A 22,183-nucleotide genomic window follows, 5' to 3' on the forward strand; every position below is an offset into this window, starting at 1 on the left:
TGAATGGAACCCTGGGTGCCCGGGTTCTGCACGTCCTCAAACGGAAGATTCCCTGAGTGTTCTGCCACCAGTGCTCTATCAGTGTCAGCTTGTCACTGTCAGCCTTCTTCCCCATGGTGTTGGATGTCCCGTGTCTCTGCCCTTCATTTGCCTACACTTACCGCCTACTACTTGCCTAAATGAGTGTTCCTGTCACATACAATAAAGGACAATTACAGAGACTATATGCCTCATGTCATCGTTTGCATCTTACTTCAATATATGTACTGGTGTGGCTAATATAGACCCTTGTGAGCTCGAGGGCTTTGGTTTCAAGTCCTCAGCCCAATAAGCACCATATTTATTTATTTAGTTCTATTTGTTGAAACCAAAGATCAGGGGAAAGCGCGAACGCAGTCCCCCACTACCAGAAATTATGCAGTCGAGTATCCCGCATTTGGGCACATCGCAGGGGTCAGCACATCCGGTGTGCAGTGAATGAGCCTCACCCTGGGAGAACCACCTTAGTGATCATGGTGTCTACCCTGCCAGGTAAGTATAAGCACCATATTTAAAGATCTAACTGTGGTTTATCATGATCAGTTTTAGCAAGTGCATGTATTTGAAATTACATAGTAAACCCCTTGTTGATGGGTTATGGCCTCTAGAGAACCACCATAAAAAAGAGATCACCATTGATCCATCCAAACACACAATTCTCAGCCTCTTGATTTGAGCTTTTTCAAGACTGCAGCTACTTTTCACTGGGATCCCTCCAAGCACAGTCAAGCCCTCACTCTCTGTTGTCTGTGACCAGAACCAAGAGAAGGCTTCTGAAATCATTTAAAACAGATTCATAAAGAATCAATTGACTTGACACACTTTATGTGTCTGTGAGATCTGAAGCCTGCTTTGACCTCAGAAGAGTGGCTTATAGCACTTTCTTCTTCCACTCATGTTTTTGCTGCATGCTCTCAAGTCTTATCGGACACTATCGACCAGTCAACAGACCCTCCCAATGAATTGCACCCACTGAGTAATCCTAAACTCTGGAATTAATGCACTTGACGGACAACCAAGGACAGCCCCCATATATATTTTCACAACTTTGTTTATGATCCAGCCCCTGGTGAGGCTTTGAAGCGACTGAACATTTTCTTATTTATCAAGAGTACATTTCATCAAGGCAATCCAAGGCATCCTCATACTTTTGCCGAAACAATGCCCCACATAGCTGCAATGAGCACCAGAGATTACTTTCAATAGGATGGTACATTTTGCCACTGGCACAGATCCCGAGATAACCTATGTTATTTGAGGTCCATTTTATCCTTGTGACCCAATTGTGCTAAAAAAAAAAACTAATTTGCAACTCAAACGACTTTCAGAAACTGCTCATCCCTAATCTATTGACTCGAATGATAAACCGTTCATGCTGTGTTTATTCACTTCTCTGAGTTATTGATTCTGGATATTTTTAGTGGCACAAAGTTAAAATGTATCATGTTACTTATAAAAACATATCCATTTGAGAATAGGTTATTCAACTGTTAACTTTACTGCATTTTCAACTGGTGAGACCTCCATTCAGCAAAACACTTTTGGGGGAGCTAGGCTTTTGAGCTTGGGTTGTGCTACTATTGGTAAGAGAAATATAATGGGATTTGTGTCTGCAAACCTCTGTATAAGCAGTTGTACAAGTTGCATCATTATGCAAATGTTTCTGATTATGCAGGTTAAACGATATGGAGGTTAGTGAGGAAGGTTTTTGTGGGCATGCAGGTACAATATAAGCTTCATTAACCAGCACCTGTGGGGACCTTCTGGAGAAAAAAAACGAAAAAAAAAACAGTAAACTCAAAAAGCCCATATAACTGCGCTTTCTGTCTTATTTGCTATTGTGATTCTTGGTTATCCTGCTTCAGAACTTTGGCATCCAACATTTGTATAAGCATAAACGGTATTATTAACGGAAATGCAGCTAATGGTTAATAGAGTGTTCCTAATAATGGGGGGGCTCGATAACAGAGCTTTTACTGTATTATATTGATCACAACACGGCTGTATTGTAGTAGTTGTATGACATTAATCCTCTGCTTGTGGGGGTCTGAGTCAGCGCTAACTAGTTTGCGCCACAAAGAACATTGCACCTACTTGTGCGTACAAAATGTTCAGCGCTGTTTGCCAAGTAACCAGCAGTGTAAACAGCAATGAGTTGTGCCTGGAACGCCCACAACACGTCCACCAGTCAAGCAAACACCAGCGCCAACAAACAACCTTTGTGCCTACCTTTGCACCACCATCCAGCACCCTGGCAATACTGCGGCTCCGTAACCGAAAGCAGCAGCGCAGCAAAACTGCCGACCATCAGACGTAATGCAAGCCAGCAAGCTGTGAAAATGCACACTGTCCCCCATAACTGAAAGCAGCACCCTCGCAAAAATGTGGACCGTCAGCCAGATTGCAAGTCAGTACCCTGCTAAACTGGAGAATGTCCCCCGTAACTGAAGCCACCACCCCGGCAAAACTGCAGATCGTCGCCCACAACGCAAGTCAGCACCCTGTGAAACACCCCCCATAACTCAAGTCAGCACCCCAGCAAAACTGCAACCAGTCCCCACCAACTCAAGCCAGCACTCTGGCAAAACTGTGGACCACCCCTCACAACACAAGCCAGCACCCTGAGAATCTGCAACCTGTCCCCCATAATATAAGTCAGCAACACCAGCAAAAGAGTGGACCATCACCCCTGGGTTCAAGGCACCCAAACTGCAGGCCTACATCCCTAAGTCATAGCTGGCCCCTCAAGTCCTAACACCACCACCACTGACCTTGGCCCACTACCCTAAGCAGCCCACTCAAGTCCTCACACCTCAAACCACCCACACTGACCTCCACCAACCCACTACCCCAGGAAGCCCTCTCAAGTCCTCCCATCACCCATCACCCCCACTGACCTCCACCCACCACCCCAGATAGCCCCCTCAAGTACCCCACTCCCCATCACCCCCACTGACATCTGCCTACTGCCCCTGGCAGCCAGCTCAGTTCCTCCCACCTCCCACCATCCCCACTGACCTACAGCCACTACCCCAGGCATCCCCCTCAAGTCTGCACACCATCCATCACCCCCACTGACCTTCGGCCCACTACCCCAGACAGCCCCTGCTAATTTGCCCTCCTCCCACCACCCCCACTGATCTCAGCCCACTAACCCAGGTAACCCCCTCAAGTACTCCCACCGCCCACCTCCCTCATTGACTTCAGCCCACTCCCCCCGGCAGCACCCTCAAGTGCTCACACCACCCACCACTCCCACTGACCTTGGTGCACTACCCAAGGCAGTCCCCACACATCCTTACACCTTTTACCACCACCACTGATCTTTTCACGCTACTGCAGGCAGCCCCCTCAAGTCCTTACACCTCCCACTACCCCCACTGACCACTATCCACTGCCCCAGACAGCCCGATCAAGTCCTAACAACACCCATCACCCACACTGACCTCCAGCCATTACCCCAGGTTGCCCCACAAGTCCTCACACTTCCCACATCCCCCACTGACCTCCACCCACTACCCCAGGCAGCACCCTCAAGTCCTCACACCTCCCACCACCCCCACTGACCTGTGCCCACTACTGCAGGCAGCCCCCTCAAGTCCTTGCACTACCCACCAACCCCCACTGTTCTCCACCCACTAACTCAGGCAGCCACTGCTAGTTTGCCTTCCTCCCCCCACCCCCACTGACCTTGACTCATTACCCCAGACAGCCCCCTCAAATCTTTACACCTCACACTATGCCCACTGACCTTTGGCCATTACCCCAGACATCTCTCCCAAGTCCACACCCAACCCACCACCCCCCACTGACTACTACCCCAGGCAGCCCCCTCAAGTACTCACACCACTTACCACCCTCCGTGACCTCGGCCCACTTCCCTCTGGCATCCCCCTTAAATCATCACACATCCCACCACTCCCACTGACCTCGGCACACTACCCCAGGCAGCACCCTGAAGTCTTCACACATCGCACCACCCTCACTGACCTTGTCCCTCTACCCCAGGCAGCCCCCTCTAGTCCTCACACCACCCACCACCCCACTGATCTCCTCCCACTACCCTTCTATCCCCTGCTAGTCTCCCACCTCTCACCAACCCCACTGAAATCTGCCCCAAACCCCTGAAGCGTCCTCCTAGTTTGCAGCACTAACAGTCTAATGTTGACCAATAACCTAACTCAACTCCTCTTGCCTGTCACCAACACAAAGTAATCCTGCCACATATCCTCCTCCAACAAGAACAACTGGGAGCACTCCTGTTAAATCCAGATCTGTAGCTCCTTCCAGCACTACCTGGTATATCACACTCAGTTGTAAATCAACAGCACAGTTGCACCAGCTACACTTTGACCACTCCATGTACTTGTGACATAGTAATGCCATGGAATGTAATGTTGAATATCAATGTGCCATTATGCCATTGCAATGGCTTCAAAGCGCTGTAGGTGAATGCCCTTGGAGGACCCAAGTCTGAGCAATCAGCGATTGTTCTGAGTCATTCGGAATGCCGGTGTGCATTACAGTCTGTACAAAGGAAGGAAGGTAGGTAGGTAGATAGGTAGGCAGAGGTGGCAAAGTCCATGTGAGTGACACAAATAGAACAGGCTTGTGGTTGGGTATTGTGAAGGCGTCCGAGAGTGTGCACGTAAAGGAGAGGGATAATGTGTCCAGCCAGCCAGATTAATCAATCACGTGAATCAGCAGCATTCGAGTGGCAGATGTGAAGCATGATATGAGAGCAGGCAGTGGGAGATTGTAGAAGTGTGTGGGTGGACATGCTCTGGAAGGGATACAGCTACTGAATATTGATGGCACAAGTGATGAGTTTAACCCACATATCCACAGTGAGGCCACATCCCTTCTAAACACCCACAATGATTTTCTTTAAAAAACAATTATACCATTTCATGTTTTTCTGTAAAGGTGTCCCCAAATGTTCTGAAATGGAAATATCTGCTTATATCTGTAGGAGAGACCCTTTATTGTAGGACAGTTTATTGTGCATTTCCCCAAGCACTACTTCATATACAGTACTTGCTCCCACATGCCTCTTCATACTCTTATTCAGATTATACAAGTGGCGATAATCTGGCAAGGAATCCTACTCCTGCCTTGTTTACTCTTATTGTTTCTAAAGCACAGAAAGCCTTTCCTTTTGAAACTGTGTTCTCTTTTTATGGAATGCCAGCTCAGAATTATTTATATATTCAGTTATATAGGAAATTTGGCTATTATTATATTGGGGTTATAAATAAAGCAATGAAACTGAAAAATAGTACACAATGCTAAATACCGATACCAGTGAATGAAGAGTGGGCACATCCTCATTGATAAGCAGGTGCCAAAATAACACCTACACATCAGTGGACCAGAAAGGAACTCAATGTACAGTGAACCTCCAGTAGCGAATGTGCAGAGTCGCATGAGCTCTCACCAGATACAACACAAAACTAAACCATGTGGATCATGTAGTAATACACATGAACAAGGCAGTATCCATCCCCAATGAGTGACCCCAAACACTATCATGATAGATTTCTCACACATGACCACAACCATCCCTGTATGCACACATTACACACACAACAAAACACATCACTCCAACAACACAAACACACCAACACCAACCACACAGAGCCCCTGCACATGAATGGAGTCAGGTAAACAGCCAATGCCACCTCCAGCTGCCAGGTGGCCCTATTCCTAGTTGTGAAACATATGTGCCCATCTCTAAATCAATCCAATGAATGCCATGTATAACACACAACAACACCAAACACACAAGAACACAGGGAGCAATGTGGTATATACTGAACCACAGCATACAACTATCACACATGCATGCACACCAGGTACATAATTCAGCAACATGCCTGTAATGTACAAACTAGAAATTCTTGAGGCCAAGAAAACCCACTTTAATAATCAAATTAGTTCCACAGGGGAACAGTCTAAGGAACTCTTCCACCTTTTTAGATCTTGGGAAAAACCTACCGCTTGTGGTTCCTCTATTAAACCCACTGTTGAGGACTGTGATCGAGTACAGAAAGCATTTGCGGATAAATTACGCAAAGCCCAGGATAAAATTAAGCAGGAAACCTTGACCTCTTCACTTTCTACAGTCAAGTCCACATTGCTACCTAATAAGACGCTATCATCTGACACACAATTGACTGATACGAAACAAGACTTCATGTCTAACACTGCCATTAAAACTGAATCCGCCCCCGGCTTTATTTTTAAGGAAACCACTGTAGTGGAAATGATAAATATACTGAAATCTATGCTTCCCACTAATTGTCCTGGTGAACTTCTCCCATCCAAAATTATTTTGGAGCACAAAGAGCAGTTTGTGCCTTTTCTATGTAGATTCGCCAATGCCTCTTTTCGGTTAGGCAAAATTCCCCAGCCATTAAACATTTTGCGGTTTCACCATTATTAAAAAAAGTTGGATTAGATCCTTCTGATGCTGCAAACCTCAGGCCAATTACGAATACTTTGTTTTTACTCAAACTTACAGACAAGATAGCAACCATCCAACTGCAGGACCATGTACAAATGGCTGATATACTTCATACTAAGCAGTCAGGTTTTAGAAGTTACCATGGCACTGACAGTGCCCTTCTAGACCAACATACCTTTATGCTTTCTAAGCTGGAAGAAAGTAGGTCGAGGCTGCTGATGTTCCTGGACTTATCAGCAGCCTTCGACCTGCTTGATCATAACATCCTTCTTGACAGAATGCAGTCGGTCGGGGGCCTCTCTGCAAATGTCATAGCTTGGTTGAGATCTTTTTTAGAGGGTTGACGATCCTAGGTATATTGGGGGTACTGTGCCTCTGAACCACAACTACTGACTTGTGGAGCTCCACAGGTGGCCTGTCTCTCCCCTTTATTGTTTAATATTTATATCCTCCCCCTCTGTAATGATTTGGAACTCTGTCAGATTTTCTTTTGTAATTATGCAGATGATTTTCAATTGGTCCTTGACATCACTGGTAATCATGATACTGACAAAAACTTGGTGGACATGGTGTATCAATTAATAAAAAAGAGGATGTCTACCAATTGGCTCAGCCTAAATTCATCAAAGACTGAGCTTATGCATTTTGGACCCGGCCAGGCATTAACTAAACTGGACCAGGCTTACTCAGGCTTTAGGATTGATGGCAGTGACATAAAAGTCATGCAGAAAGTTAAAACGTTAGGTAAGTTCATGGAGAGTAGTTTAGATTGTGATGCCCACTTTACAGCTAAAAGAGCACCAATTACCATCTCAAAGTGCTCAGACAGGTTGCCCCACTTGTTTCCATCGAAAACCTCACTAAACTTGTGAGAGCTGTCATTTTACCATGTGTAAATGCACTCCTATGTGGGGCAAGTAAAGCTGATCTTTATGAACTCCAGAAAGTACAAAATAAAGCCATCCGCATCATCTTTCAGATGAAAAGTTCTGAACCAATTACTGCTGCCACAAAGAAACTACACTGGCTTCCTGTTGAGGCTCGCATTTGGTTTAGGTTACTTACCATCTGCCATAAATGTATCTATGGGACTGCACCAAGCTATCTGAAAGATGTTATAAATGTCTACCAACCTACAAGAAGACTCAGATCAGCAGATCTCTTACTTGCCCATCACCGCGCGAAACAAACCGCGGGTTTGGCAGAGCGTTTCATATCCAAGGTGCCAAGGCCTGGAATGCCTTGCCAGCTACTTTGCGTAAAACCGGGGACCTATTTATGTTTCGGAAACTCTTGAAGACTTACCTCTTCTATTAGCACATTTCTCTTCACTGGTAGCCGCCGTCTTCTGTCTCTCGGCACCTGGATGCCTACGGGCTTTGTCGCGGTATAAGAAAAATAACATAACATAACATGTAATGGGAAGCATGCAAGTAGGCAAGCAACACATGTGCATGTCAAAGCTATCAAATACATCAATCCCAAAGAACCTCATCTCCTCACATCTACAAGAGACTACCCATGGTAATCGAGCATGTATCCAACATACATCACACACTGGGAACACATGCCCCAAAGCAAACATCACAGTAACAACATGACACACACAGTCAGGCCGAAACCCTCATGACAGTCACAGAACAAATGCACTTGGAGAACTTGGAAAAAGTGAATTTGCACATGGACAAAGAGACTGAAATAAGCGTCCTATCAAGATTATCTAAACTTGTATTAAACATATTTACACTAGAACTCTAAAATAAGGGCAAGGGTAAACATGTCCAGGGATTAAAATAAAAAGAGTCCAAAATGAAACCTAACAATATAGAACTATGTACGCTGGCAGCAGGCTACACCTATATTATGACCGGCAATGCTTCCACCAGGTCTAAGTCACTCTCTGCATCCTCTGCCTGTAGGAGGGCCTCTGTTCTTGCCTGGAGGGCTAGCAACCCTTCAGACATATGCCTCTATGCCTCCTATGCATCCCTGCAAGCATCCTCCAGGATGGCTGCCCGCCTCCCTGTACGTCTCTCCTCAACCTCAGGCCTGGACCTCACAATGGCTGCCTACCTAGCCCGTTGCATCTCCACCATCAGCTGCCTCTGATATTGTGCATGGATGCACACCACCTCCCGTAGGCACCCTCCTTCCTTCCTGCCATATGCTTCCCAAATGTGTGCTTCTTTGCCTACTCGGGATGGAATAGCCCTGCATCAACTGCCTCCTTACAATGCTCATCTGTTGCTGCCTGGAAGAGTGCACTCTGTGTAGGTACCCCCTCTGACTGGATGACACGTGTTGGGGGTTACAGTACCTGCACTGTCCTTAACTGCTAGCTGTCCCTCCAATGCCTGTTCCTGTGTAGGTGCCTGGGCAGGCACAGTGACCACCTAATGCGGAGTTGTTGGGACTCCCACCTCGAGCAGGGATGTTGGCACAACCAGACCGGGGCGGTGGTGGTGGGAAAGGTTCCATGGGGCTGTGGTAGTATGTGGCACAGAATACTCAGTGGAGGATGACTGGGGCACAGAGGAGGAAGTGAAGGAGGGGGGAATTGCACTGTCTAGCCCAGAGACACCACCCGAGTGAAGCACAGTTGCCAGCTGGGCCAGGAAGCAGCACATCTCATTGTGATGCTGTACTAGCTCCTGGCAAAAGTGTGAAAAGCATCACAAATAGATGCGGTTTGCCTCATGTACCCAGCCAGCAGGGGCAGCACCCAATTGTGGATGGACACATCAGCCAGAAGCAGGGCATCAGCCTCGGTGGAGGCATCCAGGAATGTGGTCACTGATGGATCAGGTGGCCCAGGGACAGGAGGTTGCGCAGAACCCTGCATAGTGGACTGAACATCCTCATGTCCCTGTGCCAGGGTGGCAGCCTGAACATTCTCATCAATGCCCCACCTGAACCTGTGGGCTGGGCTTCAGTGGCCTCCTCTACCTCCACCCCACCCCCATCATCCATGATGATTCCAGAAAGTCCTCCACCCTCGATGGCCCATGTGTGGCAGGACCCTGTCCCACAGCTGGTGAGGTGTCCGCACCATAATACCCTTCTGGGACTTACCCTTAGCAGCCTCGCCTGATGGTACTGGTGCTTCCCCAGCCACATCGGTCTCAGAAGAGGAGGTGTAATCAGTGAGTTGCTGGTGTTTGCACCTGTTACCAAGGCCTTGTCCCTGCATCTCTGCTTCACAACACTGGATCCACCCTCTTCACCAGCTGCAGCAACTGTGGAAATGGGACAGAGAACACAGGCATCAACCAACTGTGACAATGCATGTGTGACATTCACAGCACAAACAGTACTATGCCATCAATTGGCATGAATACAGACACACAAATGTAGGGACAATGATGAGTCACAGTCATGACACATGCACATGTCAACCCAGTACATTGACGTGTAGCCACAAATACATTGTAAGAAATCATGACATGGCACAATACCAATGCCAAAGTGACTCAACTGTAATCTGCAGCCAGGGTCATGGGAAGTACACCTGTGCACATGTCTCACTAACAACACCAGTGCATGTCTCACATCATGACCTTGTCTGCTGCATAGACATGCATTGTGGGAAAGGCTATAAACAGGATGGCTATGAGGAGTCGTGCATGGAATAGGGAAACATAACAGCCATGGCCTACACAGTGGCAAACAAGTGTGTTGATGCACTAGAGCACCACCCTCCTGAGAGGGCTGGGGATACCAAATGACTTATGGAGCCACACTAGCTCTTCTGGGGTACAAATACTGTTGTCTGTGTCCAGGTTGGACCTTCAACTGCTGTCCTTGCTCAGCCACTCCCACAGCATCCAGACCTGTAGTAATACACCTGCTATGGTGTCCCGGTACCAGCAAAGAGGAGCCCCTCAAACTCCCATGCCACATGTCTGTCACACAGGAGACACTTATCACAGGCTACAATGCTTGCATAGAGTGGGGTCCATGGAGGTCAAATGTGGGACACCACTTGGCCAGCTGGGACTTAGGCCATCTGGAGAGCCTGGCCCAGCCACATGGGCAGTTGGGCCTGCCAAAGAAACTGGTTGCAGGAACAGATTGACTTATGACCATGAGGCAGTGCCTGCCATAATGCCACCATTCAGGGTCTGGCCTTTAGTCACCAACACAGTCCGCTAGTGGCTTAGCAGCATCTTTGGTCTGAGCCCCATCAAAATGACTTGTGACTCATGAGTGATGCTGGGAAGATGGCCACTTAATGACACATGCTCTGTGTCTGCTGTCAGATGAGATAATGGCACCGAGCACTGTGGGCTTCCCACATCACTCAATGTGACCAAGAGACCCCTGGACATGTAATGATGATCCACTTAAGTAACATGACCTAATGTAGCAGTCCACCACCCCAGGTCTTGGTAAGTAGCCAGATGACAGGAGCCCAGGGGGCTGGCCTTTGATGAGTTTCACTCCCACTGGCCTGGATCTGTGAACACATTGTCAGTGGTTGGCCCAATGCTGCAAGGCGGGGCTGTTTGTCATGCATGCACTAATAGTCCAGCTAGATGGGTGGGAGGAAGATCCTAGGCCCAGACACTAATATTGAGAGAAGGGGGCAGCTTCTGCACATGCCAACACCACTGGCTGCCACCCTGTGAAACTGACTTTAGGCTTGCAGCTGAAAAAATGTGCTCAGCTGAGAAGTGCAAGGGCATGGCCCAAGTGGGACCACACCCAGTATGTGTAGGGCAGACCCTGTATCCTGGCTAGCATCCCTGTACTCTCACATGACCACTGGGGTATTGATGGCCCATTCTGCCTCTACACTGCTTGTAGGGAAGAGACACCCATGTAAGGTGGCACTCCCTGAGGGGTATGCCATCAAGTCGACACCATCCTAAAGCAGGTGGCATGTAAATGCCAGTCTTCATGGCCAGAAAAACAGCCAAACTCAAGATCAACCAACTGTGCAAAATTAAACTGTGTAATGCAGGGAGCAAGACAGAAAGGATGTCCTGCTTTTGTGTTAGCCATTGAGGGTCATCTGATGGCCAGGCACCCTGGTGTGCTGCAAAAGTACTTGCCCACTCAGATGAGCACCCCCAGCAGGAACAGCTCTGTGGGCACATTGCGTGCTGCATGGCCCTTGTCCGCCCTCTAGGTGTGCGGCGCTCAGTTGTGTCAATGAGTACCAAGTGGAGGGCAGACAGGGCTCTTACACACTATCAACAGTAGACAAGAGGAAGTCTACTATGGCTGTTTGTAAACTGTGTACTCTGGGTGACAGAGGAGGAGGACTGGACAAATGTGTCATGCCTCCTCATGGACACAACAGAAGTACATTCCAGATCATAGCCCATCTTTACCTCCAGAGCTGGACAGTCTTCTGGATCTAACATGCATCCCCAAGGTCCACTATCCGATTATCAAGCAGTTGAAAGGATCATGATGGGCACATGCAGCACATGGCACTGGCCTCCTGGCAAAGACCACACACCCCTGCATTGACGCCCCGGGAGGCAGGACAAATGGGTAGAGGGGTGGGCAGTGGGTCCCTTGGTAGGGTGGCCAACCACTGAATGCATGGGAGCATAAGTGGTCTGATGGATCCATCAGGCATTTATGGTGCACTGCTGGGAACACCATAGCTGTCAAGCAACTCGGTTTTATGCATGACCCCACAAACCTGTCATGATTTCATTACACACACCATGGCCATGCGAGTGGGTGGAGGGATCTCAAGACACCTGGTTGGACACCTATCCACCAAATAACATGTAGCAACATGCTCCCCAGACAGTTTTACCTGTAAGCATGCAGTACATACCGGAACACATTACTGAGGTACAAGCACCTATGCTGTTGCTCCCAACCTACACAAATGGCATGATCACACGTCATCTCTGGCTCCCCATGCATTGGGTTGAGAGATAGCACTCCCATACCAGAGATATCAATTCACCAACATGACATCTCCAGACATCCATACACATGTGTCATTCTCAGCGGCAGAGTTTGGATGATGCAATCTTCACTTGAAAATGTGCAACCGATAGAGGCGTTGCTCTGTGTCCAGACAAGGGCCATGCACCACGCAATGCACCCACAGAGCAGTCCACCAAATAACATGTAGCAACATGCACCCCTGACAGTTTTACCTGTAAGAATGAAACACGCACAGGAACACATTGCTGACGTACAAGCACCTATGCTGTTGCTCCCAACCCACACAAATAGCATGGTCACACATCATCTCTGGCTCCCCATGAAGTGAGCTGAGAAATCACACTCCCGTCCCAGAGAGATCAATGCACCAACATGACATCTCCAGACATCCATTCACATGTGTCAGTCTCAGCTGCTGAGCTTGAATGATGCAATCTTCACTTGCAAATTAGCAACCCATAGAGCTGTTGTGAATGTATGTCCCTCACATTCCCCCAATATTGTGTTATGTCATCTGTACCTGTCACAGTACGAGTTGCCATCAACTCACATTGCATGCCTGTTAGTGCACCAACTCACCAAGAACTGACAATGCACATACCTACGCTTGTCCACTTTACATATTTCTGCCACCACACATGACCAGCATTGGCAGGAGACTGCCTGGCAGTGTATATCAGTGCAACACACATGCTCTGTACAGAAGGGAGTACCTGCAATCATGCATGCCAATGCACAACATACATACAAAGGGTCTCATTACAACCCAGGCGTTAAGGGGTTAACAGCGCTGTAAAAGGTGTTGGCGCCGTTAAACCCTTAACGCCTGATTAAGAGGTCCCTTTGTGGGTTGCACTAACGCCTGCTTTTAGCAGGCGTTAAAAAACCAACCCGCGAAGGGACCTAGGATCTAATTACGGCACTGTAATTTACAGTGCCGTAATTAGCGCCTTCCCCATTCCCATTGAGCCCTATGGGCCAAAAATGGGAATGGGGAAGGGGCCATGGTGAATGGGGAATTACCGCCCCGCCAACCTTGGAATGGGGCGGTAATTCCACCATTCACCATGGCGGATTCCGGCATGGACCATGGTGCTAATAGCACCATGGTCCACCGCCTGGGTTGTAATGAGGCCCAATGTGTAGCAGTGCATCCCATGGTACTCACCAGCAGCTTCCAGACGTGCTTGCCACTCAAGGATCTAGGTGTGGTAGAACCACTTGAGGAACCAAAGCTGATGGATTGATATGTTATGGCAGCCAACATGGTGCACCTCCATGTGGCACCTGCCTCAGGTGCTGACATCACCTTATTATTGCTCCAGTGCTTTAGGTCCTCCCAGCACTTCCTTGCGGTCTTCCGGCCCCCCACATTGATGTCATACGTGACGTGTTCCCAGATCCTCAGATGCCCTTCCTTTCCAAGCTGTGTTGCTCGGTTGAAGAGGGCATCATAACTCATTAGAACCCGATCCACCAGGATGCAAACTTCAGTGGTGGTGAAGTTGACAGCACTCTGCCTGGGCGCCATTGACAGGCCCTGAAGACCCTCGCGCATGGAAACAAGGCACAATAACCATACACAAACTGATACGCCAGACACAAGGTTCAATTCCCAAAATCTAGGGTTTATTGCAAAGCGAATAGTCTAAGTCGGCTGACTCGATCTCACGTCTCGCAACGTGTGTCACCCAGACCTCATGAGACGCAAGAGAGCAAGCATTATACAACAGAGACACATTCCAAAACATGCTATCTTCTAGTTTCTATTCGTGTACTAGGGGTCAGCTTGATCTAAAGGGGCCCAGTAAGGGGGGGCTGTGAAAGAGGGTATAATTCATGTGTTTAGCTGTCTATTTCTACAGTTTCCGCAGTTTCAGCAAGACCTGCTGGCACCTGCTTGGTGATTAAATGCCTCTCTGCTCGCCTTCAAGGACTAGTGAGGGAGGAAAGCAATGTATTTCTGTCTGGGCTAGTCTCTCAACATGTAACTTGTGGCCTCGCTCTGTGCAGGGGCAGAATGAAATAGAATTCATTTTTGCAAAGCGTTTGAACAGAAAAGCAAGAGAAAGCAAAATGGCGAGTTCTGTTGGTACAAAATGGACGCTCTATGGTTATGCTGTCAATTCTGTACTGGCGGTGCTGGGCATATGATGTAGTTGTTTTTCGGCCAACATAATATACCGTCTATGCTATGGTAGGGTATTTTCTAGACTAACAAACCCTCCTCTTGGCCGTAAGCCAAACGCATCAACCATACATCACATCTTCCTGTGACCATGTATCTAATTCTGAACTATACATACTACTGTAATCGTCATCATCGATATCAATTGACATAAACTCTTTCATAGTTTGTGTTTCAATATTTACATTCGTATCCACTTTGAGAGTTCTCTTCTCTGTTATCATGTGTATGCATTTATTGCTTATTTCATAGCAAATAATTGGCAGCAGTGTATGCAACAACAACATGTCAGAAAGATCCTGAGTATCGTTGCTAAAATTGCAACTAGTTTCCATCCTCATGAGCGTAGTAACTCCCAAAACCAGGAACCTATATTCAGTTCCCAGCCACCTGTTGGAGTGTGAAGGTCAGAGCTCAGAATGTGTAACTTCTTTATTGCTTCAAAAATCGTAGGGGTCGAATCACTTACAAATACGCAGCACGCTGACCCCACGATTTTGCAAACACCTCCATGGTCAGCCAAAACTATGTCAAGAGCCATTATGTTCTGAAGTGTCATCAATCTAATTGCCTTCTCTTCTAGAATCATATTATATAGTATATCAGTTGTTCCATTTATTGTTTTTTCTAAAATTCTTGACAATCTTCTTATATTATAAGAGTTTATTTCTTGGCCGCAAAATGTATGAAAGATTTTGATGTCTCCTGCAATAAATCCTGCTTCATCATCCCGCTGAGACCTTGATCTAGATAATTTCGACATATCTTTTGTTCGGGAAAGGATTACCACAAGGAAGAGGATCCCTAACTAACATGCCCCCCCCCCCAATTTCTAGGTAGCCAGGGATAAGCTTTTTCTCCACATACAAAATAAACAGGGTCACCTACATATATTGGTTCTTCTTCTCGCTCAAGTACTGCAATATTCGTGCATCTATCAAATGTCCCTACTGAATAGGAGGGGGGCACTGCATCTTTGTTTCCTACTGGGTTCATGTGAAACATGATTACAGTTGACTTATAAGGCACATACAGTATGTCTACTGGTGTTACTACTGGTTTTTATTAATCTTGCTTTGTTAAATATGGTGCAACCTACGGGTTTCATAACCATTTTTTCAAATTCTTCTATGTTTGTTTTGTCTAATTGACCTGTGTCACTCGTATTCCACTTTCCATAAAAGAGCACACTTATGTATAGCATGCTGTATTAAGGGGTAATGGTTGTACATACCTAATGTGTGCAGACCCAGCAGTTAGTCTTGTTCAAGATTGAGTCATATTCATAATCAAAAGCAATGTGTTATTACCATAACCTTCCCTGTGTCTTTCTTCTATTGGAGGGAGAGTATAAGACAGTACATGGACTGGACTGTCTGTGACAGATGCTTTTCTGGCAGGCAAAAGAGAACTTAATGGGTGCACACTCTCCAGATACCATAATACTGGGATAATGGTACATAGAATACCCAGAAATGTCATAAGCATTAACATTACTTTCTTATAGCTATTCTTTCTATTTTTCTTTATAGTCTCTATATTTATTACATCATCAGCGTTGGTGAAGGAGGGGGCAGAAACAGGTATGGGCATCATGCGTGACTCTTATTCTCCAACAATGTTCGTCGTGAATACTTCTCACAGCAGCACCCGTTGAACACTAACAAATTTGAAAATGTTAACAAAGTGTTTAGGACAGTTCTCGGCAGCCTCGATTGCTAAACGTAAGGCAAGATTATCGTGCTCTTTCACATTGCTCAAAAGACACCAGAGCAAACATCAATTGCCTTCGTACCATTAGCGCCCCGCTTGTTCACACGGGGTGATCAACAAATGGATTTTTATTTTCAAAGATAGCACCGGGAAGCCGCGTTCCAGAGCTCCCAGATTGGTACAGCCCCCTCGCTCCAATTCCCTAGGCCTCCGATTCCCAATTCATCCATGATGGTAATAGAGGCAACAACAAGATGTGCAGATCAGATCAGTTTCCATTTTGAGAACGTTGGTTGTTCCTTATCGCTCCAGGTACTGTGTGATCAATGAACAGCACAGATGCACTTTCAGATGTAGGCTCAGTATCAGCCTGTGATGCAACAAGTGATGATGCAGGCTTTATGTCAGCCTGTGACGATGCAGATTCAGCTGGGCAAAGTTGGGGCACATTTTGCCCTTTCTCCTTTTTAGCAAACCTCTCAGGCTTTCTTTCAGGCTCACGCAGAATTTGTGGCAGAGAACTGGCAATGGTGTCTTTTGAGTCGGAGGCAGCTGTTTCTTTCTGGTCTCCCGGATCAGGCAGTTCTTTCAATGGCGATGGAATTCTTTTTGTGTGGGTGGCATGGATCCACGCCTTACGACCAGCAACACAGACTGCAGTTTGCGTTGCCAGGAGTACCTGGTAAGGGCCACGCCACCTTGATGCAAGTGATGACTTCCCCTCAAAGTTTTTTTACCAGGATCCAATCTCCCAGCTGCAGACAATGCCCCGGGCCTGTATATCTGACAGGAAGAGCCTCCTGCACCTGCTGATGAATCAAACAAAGCTTCTGCGTTAAAATGTTACAATATGTACTAAACACAGGGTATTCGCCTTCACTCAAGCGCCTGGGCTGCGGCGCACACCAAACATTAGCAGGTCTCCCCATCCCGATCTCGTATGGGGAGAGTCCAGTTCTTGCTTGCACAGATGTGCGCATACACAACAAAGCTAAAGGTAATGCATATATCCATGTTAATTGACTCCCTGAACATATCTTGCTTATTTTGTTTTTCAATATGCCGTTCTGGCATTCAACAAGCCCGGCACTCATCGGGTGCCTGGCACAATGGAATCATTTATCAATCTGAAGACATGCAGAAATCTGTAATATTACGGCGGCAACAAAATGCGGGCCATTATCTGACCATATGACCCGTGGCAGGGCGAATCGGGAAAAATATTCTTTTAGCATCATTTTTGCCATGCTCATTGCTGTGCAGTCCTTTAGCGGGTATGCTTCCACCCACTTACTGAAAGCACATACTACCACCAAGATGTATTTCAGATTCTGACATCTTTCCATTTCTATGAAATCAAAATAAATAACTTCAAAGGGCATTGAGGGGGGGGGGCAAAACTACCTGTTGGAGTGGCTGTTCCTCTTCCAATATTGTGTTGCAAACACGTCATACAATTCTGAACTAGTCTCTCAGCATTTTTTCTTATGTGCGGGTTCTGCCATACTGTAGCCAGATGCTGAATCATCTTTTTCGCACATATGTGAGTGGGGCTGTGGGCTATGGTGACCATTGCAGTTACGTAAGAGTTGGGCAGCATCCACTTTCTACTTTCTTTGTCCACCCAGCAACCTTCTAAATATATTTCTGTGGAGCCCTTAGCCCACCCTTTTATTTCATCAGCAGGTGCTTCCGCCTGCATCTCTTTGACTGTGGCAATCCCATTTTCTTTCATGCAGGACACTTCTTCTGACTGTACTATCAACATTTTCGTGTGTAAATCAGTGGCAGTTTGTTTTGCAATTTTGTCTGCGAATGCGTTTCCTTTTCGCACGTTACATGTTATTTTCTTATGCGCCTCGCATTTCATTATTGCCAGTGGCTTTGGACACGTAAGTGCAGACAACAATCGCGCTATCAAAGGGCCATGTTGGATTTTAGTTCCATGTGATGTTAGGAAACCCCTCTCAGCCCAGAGTCGGCCAAAATTGTGCACCACCCCAAATGCATACTGACTGCCAGTATATATGCTTACATTTAGATTTTCAGAAATTTCACATGCTCTTGTCAATGCTATTATCTCTGCTGCCTGTGCTGAATTATATGGAATTCTTTTTCTCTCTGCAATACTCTTTATTGTCGTGATGGCATAGGCAGCAGTTGACATGCCATCAGGTAATTTAAAACAGGAACCATCACAAAACAGTTCTCCATCTGGCTCTTTCTGTGGGGTGTCTGTTAGATCAATTCTCCCTTTTGTTTCTTCCTCAGTAACCATTAAACAATCATGGGGAGGTGATTCATTCTCACCAACTTCTACATTGGGAGGGGGCATTAATTCTGCAGGATTCAAAGCGCAACACCTCTGAATTTGAATATGCGGTGCAAACAGGACAATTTCATATCTAGTCAAACTAGTTGATGTGAGATGTTGCGTCTGCGTTCTGTTCAAAAGAATGTCTGCTGTTCGGGGCACCATCAAAATTAAAGCGTGCCCCAACACCATTCTCTTGGTTTGTTTTACTGACGCAGCAGCTGCGGTGACAGCTCATAAACAACGCGGAAAAGCACATGCTACAGGGTCCAGCGCAGAAGAAAAATAACCGCATGGTTTATTTCTTTCGCCTTGTTCCTAGGTCAATACACCTAGCGCGCAACCCTCATTCTCTTGCACAAATAATTTAAAAACCATTTCATAATTTGATGTGCCCAAAACTGGAGCTGAGCACAAAGCAACTTTGAGCAGATCAAATGCATTCTGACATTCCTCATTCCATGGCAAAGGTAGGGCAACATCTTTTTTGTTAATGCAACCATTGGTTTTACAATCATTGCGAAATTCACTATCCACTGCCGGCAATATGAAGCCATGTCTATTATGGTTCTGACTCCTTTCTGTGTCTTTGGAATAGGCATAGCAGAGATACTCTCTATTCTTCCTGGTGTCAGTTTTCTTCCCTCTTTCGAAAGTAGGTAGCCCAAATAGGCCACCTCCTTTTGACAATACTGGAATTTTTTTAAAGAAGCTTTATGATCATGTAATGCTAAATGTGTTAACAACATGGCGGTACCCTCTTTGCAAATGTCTTCTGAGTCAGCAGCAATCAACAAGTCATCAATTTACTGCAATAGTACACAACCCACTGGTAGCTGTAGCATATATAGTTGTTCTTTTAATGCTCAGCTATAAATACTTGGGCTCTCAGTGTAACCTTGTGGAATTTGTGTGAATGTGAAAGAACATCCTCCTAGTGTTAAAGCAAATAGGTATCTGCTATCTGGGTGTACAGGAATGCTAAAGAATGCATTCTTCAGATCCACTACACTAAAATATGAAGCCAAAGCCGGAATCATTGTCAAAATGGTAGTGACATCTGGGACCAACGGAAATTGGGGATCAACTACTTTCTTCAATGAGCGTAAATCAATTATGAAACGGAATGGTATTTCATTACCTCCTTTCTTATAAACTGGAAAATTGGGACTGTTACAAGTGCTACCAGTAATTTCTTCAATCACGTTTCTTTTAACCAAATCAGAAACAATGCAGTTCAATGCTTTCTCTCCTTCCACCAAAATTGTGTACTGGGGGATACGCGGCAATGTTACTCCCTCTTTCAAAACAACTCTCACTGGCTCTATTTTCAAATAACCAACATCGTTATCATTCATCGCCCATATGCAAGTCGGTACCTTACTTAATTCTGTTGACAGGGGTCTGGACAAGAATTGGGAAACTGGCATTTTCTGTGGTGAAATCGTCAAAAACACTCCATTAGGAGAACAATGAATAATTGCACTTAGTTTTTTCAACAAGTTTAAACCTAATAGATTCTCTCCGCAATTTTGTGTCAACAGAAACGGGCAAGACTCAGTGAATGGTCCTAGTGTTATAGGCACTGACTGTGACACAGAGCTAATTACTGGGGTGCCTGTGAATCCTACTGAAACATTCTTTTGCCCTGACAGTGGTACCTCCGGAACCAAGTGATGGTCTATTGTATAGTGGAACAATACATCATCTGATGTAAAGTCACCAGAATAATATGTATTTGATTGAGTATCAAAAACATTTCCATCTCCTGTTCCATTCTGCTGATTTTGATTCTGGCTCTGATACTGGTTATTATTTCCTTGGTTATTCTGGTTTTGTGGCATAACAGTGTTTCTAATTTGCCCCTGTGTCCCCGGGCGACCTCTGTTCTGTCGTCTCGGGCCATTCCCATTTCTATTCTGCAAATGTGGGCACTGTGCTCGCCAATGACCCTCTTCCTTACAGTATGCACATTGATTTAGTCCAAGTGGACCTCCATGCATGTTGGAGTAATTCCCTCTTCCTTGTGCATTTCCTCTACCCCTATTATTATTCGCTACCTGCTGTAGTAACACTCTTGCTTTTAGATTCACTCTATCTTTCACCTCTTTTTCTTTTTCTGTATTTACTCTATGTTCATAGTATTGGGCCATGTGTAATACCTCATTCTGTGATTTTGCTTGCCACGCACTTTCAAATGCCATTATCAAATTTGGATTTGAGGTAACAACCCTCTCACATATTTGTCAACAAATAGTCTTTTCCCAGGTTCAGTGCTTAAATCTTGACCACTAAAATCTGTGAACACTTCTTCAAATCTATTGAAATAGTCCGTAGCCAACTCATCTTTTCCTTGCACGCATGCAGTTAGTTTGTCCCATATAATTCTTCTTTCAGGCACTACAACCTTCAATTTCCGTACTATTAGTGCTGGTAACGCTCACATATTTGACGATGGCTTTTCACCAGCTTTTCTGTTCGCATCCTCTTTTATTAAATTTTCCCAAGTAGCACCCAAACTTTCATGATCATCTACATTCCTAATTTGCTTCCATATATCTGCTTGGAGAATTACAGGGAATAATAGGTCATTATCGCTCATTAAAAATTGCCGATTTCAAATACGATTCAATTTCTTTATAGAATCCCGCCAGATTCTTTTTTATGTCAGGGATTGTTTGTTTTATATTATTCACCTCTTGTCTAGAGAAAGGGACATGTACATATTGTGCTGTGTAATGTGCCTCTGTTACCTGCGCTGGAGCTCCATCAGCACCTGGGGTTTCTGTTTTTGGCACAAAAGTGGGAGGGACTTCTCTCATTGAAAATATTGCACTAGCTTCCCCTCCTTTCTCCCTTCTATTAAGTACTATAGCTAGATCAAGGGATAGAGCAGTCTTTCCAGTTGCGGACAAATGCGCTCTCTTATATACTGTCATTAACTTAGCGGGGCAGCAATCATTTCTCTCAACATATTTATCTTGCAAATATTCAACCATTACTTGTAATACTTTCCTTTGCATCTCTATTGTGAACAGTTCAAACGTATCATACACCTCTATTATATGAATACTAGCATCCATAATCCATCTAAGCGCTTCTCACGTACATATTTTAATTTCTTCACTAACCGGTATTTTGATGGCAGGCAAAAACGCCGCTGTACATATGTTGCTGACCCTCGTCACCCTTTTTTACCTCTTTGTATCGAAACCCAGGAGCAGAAAACATGTCTGAATATTATTCGTCAAGTTCATCTTTAAACTGGAATAACCTGTCCACATGCTCCTTCATTTCTGAATCACTTTCTCTAAATCGTGAAAAGGCATTCAAATCCCACAACTTCTCCGGCGGCATCATAGCAGTTAATTGCTTCTATCTTTCCATAAGATATTCTCCCATGCATTCCAACAATACCTGTTTTTCACATAGCTTCTTATAATCATACATCGACCCCAGCGCCGATGCCTCATCATTTCCTTCGATATTATTGCTGCCTGTTCTTTCAACTCAACCTTCCTTTCCCTGCTGACCGCACTCCGGGTTA

The 22,183-nt window shown here is 45.8% G+C and overlaps 1 non-coding gene across 1 annotated transcript; it reads right to left on the reverse strand.

The window, feature by feature from the left end:
• Window positions 1-375: 375 nt before the first annotated feature.
• Window positions 376-539, reverse strand: LOC138517216 (U1 spliceosomal RNA). The gene has a single exon (XR_011282429.1). It is a non-coding gene; the product is annotated as a U1 spliceosomal RNA (small nuclear RNA).
• Between the last annotated feature and the right edge of the window lie 21,644 nt (window positions 540-22,183).

The sequence above is a fragment of the Ambystoma mexicanum genome, chromosome 6q (assembly GCF_040938575.1).
Source record: "Ambystoma mexicanum isolate Mex_15411 chromosome 6q, UKY_AmexF1_1, whole genome shotgun sequence".
Taxonomy (NCBI): Eukaryota; Metazoa; Chordata; class Amphibia; order Caudata; family Ambystomatidae; genus Ambystoma; species Ambystoma mexicanum.